This window comes from Brienomyrus brachyistius, unplaced genomic scaffold (genome assembly GCF_023856365.1).
Source record: "Brienomyrus brachyistius isolate T26 unplaced genomic scaffold, BBRACH_0.4 scaffold39, whole genome shotgun sequence".
Lineage (NCBI taxonomy): Eukaryota > Metazoa > Chordata > Actinopteri > Osteoglossiformes > Mormyridae > Brienomyrus > Brienomyrus brachyistius.
In genome coordinates this window covers 382,511-386,276 of record NW_026042314.1, presented here as the reverse complement: position 1 = coordinate 386,276, position 3,766 = coordinate 382,511, and positions in this window count along the sequence as shown.

The following is a 3,766-nucleotide window of genomic DNA, read 5'->3' as shown; positions in this document are numbered from 1 at the left end:
AGCAAGACAAAACTTCTGAATTCATTTTCTCAGTCTGTCAGTTTGCACGCACACACACACACACACACACACACACACACAGTCAAATGCATTCATAAATATATATATATAGTCAGGAGTGGTACTTTCACCACGATATGTCACCCATGTGCACTGTCTTCGAGTAGTGAACCAGTTTTCAATACAATGGTTAAAAAGGCTCAAACCTTCAGTGCCTCGTTGTGCCATCTCTACCAGTGATTTTTTTCAACAGGGAAAATACAAGTTGTATGCTGGTCTTAGAAGCACAACTTAAAAGAATAGCTGCCATGCTTCTGCCTAGCATGGCAGAGGGAGTAAAATGGTATGGGACTGCATTGGTGCTGGTAAGGTGGGTGATTTACACAGAGTACAAGGTGCAATGAACCAGCAAGGTTACCGCTCTGTTTTACAACTCATGCCACCCCCTGTGGTCAGCACTTCTATCAAGCAGCAAGGCTGATTCAAAGCACACTGGTGAAAGATGAGGAATCCAGAGAACTGTCCTGCTTGACTGGCCTACAGAATCATTACATCTCCAGCCTATCAAGCTCATGTGAGACCAGCTTCACCGTGAGGTCAGAGAAAATACCAAGCCAGTCCCACCTCTGGGAATAGCAGGATTGACATTTCCCCTAATATTGTCATAAATGGACAGCTCTAATGGCAAAGGACTGCAAAGCTGTAATTGCTGCAAATATAGTTTTCATACAGTTTGATTAATTGAAAATGAAGATGAAACTTATTGCAATATTTATTATATCACAGAGTAGAAGGCAGCAGGGAAAAGTAAAAAAAGAATCACCCCAGATGGGACTTAAAACCACGATATCCAGCTCAGAAAGTCAGGGCCGTGGGCGTTTGGCCAGTGGGGCAACCGGCAGACCTGGGCTTATGACCGGGACACTTGACTCACAATGGAAGCTCAGCAAATTATAAGCAAGCCTGCAAAAGTGACATGAATGGATCTGTGTAATCTATGGTAAAATGCATGTTGGGGCCGAGACACTAACACTCACAGTCCAGGAGAAGATGACATCCATCACTGGATCTCAGTCAAATGCGCTCATCGAGTTTCCGCTATGCCTTTGGCATTTAATGTTTTTACTTAGCTGAAGAGCTAACTGCAAACGTTACTTGAATGGGAAATAAAAAAAAAAACATTTGCATTACAGCAATACGTCACACATGACTATGTAAGGGAATAGATGAAACCCTGAAATGCCGAACCTGAACAAGGTTTTCTGGATTACATTCATAATCCTTTGGATCATCGACGACTGTTCAGCAATAAAACCAATAGGTAATGGACACAATCCACTCACCTACAGTAGAGGGGAGCTTCTCCAACTGCAGTCGGCTATCACCTCAAGGCCGGCAGTTGCTCTTCCTCTGGAGTTTCGCCTGAGTAAAAGAGGTAGGCGAGGAGGTGTACGCTCCAGACTGGGGAGGCGACCCTTCAGACCACCGCTACTCCCCATCATAATGGCCAATGTATGTTCACTCCAGAATAAAATGGACTTATTGCATGCCAATTGTCGGGTGGATCGGTATCGCCTGTGTTATTGTCCTGACTGAAACCTGGCTTGATGACACCATCTCAGACTCTGAGGTTAGTCTCTCTAATTTTATGATCTGGCAGACTGACAGGACGTCTCAGTCAAGTAATAAGTGGGGTGGTAGGGTCGGCATCTTTGTCAACGAGCGGTGGTACACGAATATTAAAGTACACCGCATTGTTTGTACACCTGACATGGAGATGCTGATTCTATCTGTACGCCCCTTCTACCTTCTGCGGGAATTCCCTACTGTAGTAATTAGCTGTGTCTACATTCCACCAAGCGCCAACACCAAGGCAGCGGCGGAGCTAGTGTGTGAGGACGCTATCTCCATGATGGCAAGATATCCCGACGCCCCGGAGTTACTGCCAGTGATTTTAACAACTATAATCTCAACGCTGTTTTGCCATCTTTTTATCAGTATGTGGATATTCCCACTAGGAAGCTTAATACTCTGGACTTATGTTACAGTAACATCTCTGACGCCTTCATCGCGCGTGTACATACTCCACTTGCCCACTCTGACCACAATGTTGTCCTCCTGCTACCTCACTGCAAACCAGAACTGAAGCGCATTAAACCGCATGTGCACCTGGCCACCCTCTGGTCGGAGGAGGCAATTGAACGACTATAAGGTTCACTTGCATGTACAGATTGGGACATTTTCCAGGGTGATCAAAACCATAAAGTTTCTGTAATTACAGACTACATCAAGTTTTGTATTTATTCCAATATTCCCACCAGAACTGTCTGGGGATATCCTACCTACAGACCCAGTATTACTTCCCATGTTAAGCACAGCTTGAAGGAAAACACAAAGCATTTCTATGCAAGGACTGGTCTTCTGTCCAGTCACTCAGTAGACAAGTAAAGAATGAGATAATCAATGCCAAACTCAAATATAAGAATAGACTGGAGCAAGAGTTCAGTACAATGAACACCAAACAGGCCTTTTGGTTACTCACTGGTCAAATACCCTACCATGGCCTTCATCCCATAGGCACTGATCTTACAACTTTTGCTGACTCCTTAAACTCCTTCTATACAATGTTCGATAACCAGGAGTACTCTGCTGTCTGTGAGGAGCTGCTCAATGGCCTTCCCTCTGATGATCCTACAAACCCCCCCTTTACTGTAGAGGACGTGAGGCAGCAGCTAAGCAGATGCAAAGCTGGCAAAGCTGCCGGGCCTGATCGTGTACCAGCTAAAGTTTTGAAGCTATTCGCCACAGAACAAGCTCCCATCCTTCATTCCATCCTCTGAAACTGATATAGATTGGTGATCATTCCTAAAATTCGGAAAACTTCTACCATCGTCCCGGGTGCTAAGAAACCTCGTCCCTCTGAGCTAAATCATTACCGGCCAGTAGCACTCACATCGATAATAATGAAATGCCTAAAGAAAATTATACTCCATATCATCCAGCCAGCTGTCAGACCGCAGCTGGACTCAGACCAGTTTGCCTCCTGGGTGAAGAGCGGAACAGAGGGTACTGTAGTATGTCTCCTCCACTCCCTTCTCCAACACCTTGAATCTCCAGGCACCTTCGCTACTGTCCTCTTCATTAACTCCAGTTCCGCTTTTATTATCATTCAACGCCACCAGATGATCAAGAAGCTTCAATTGAACATATCCCCATCTGTCATCCGTTGGGTCCATAATTTCCTCAGCAATAGACCACAGATTGTAAGGATAGGCACAGCCAGATCAGCAACTGTGATCAACAACACTGGACCCCCTCAAGGGTGTGTCCTCAGCCCCTTCCTCTTTACACTCTATACCAATGACTGCATTATTTTTCTAACTTTTTCAGTGTGAGATGAAGCTACTTCAGAAAATGTACATTTTTTCTAACCCTTTTCACAAATATTTACAAGGGCTGCCAATAATTGTGGAGGGCGCTGTAGCTTCTCTAGCTATATTTTTATCAGTGAGCTCCCTTGCCTGCAAGTTTTCTTTTACATATTCTGCAGCACCACCTCCCTTCTTGCTTATCTGCTCCCTACTATGTAAATGATTCTCACTGACTGAACAACATTGAAATAATTGCTGTAATCATGTTACAGTTTGCCCTGCGATGGGCTGGCCCCCCATCCTGGGTTGTTCCCTGCCTCGTGCCCATTGATTCCGGGATAGGCTCCGGACCCCCCGCGACCCAATAGGATAAGCGGTTTGGAAAATGGATGGAT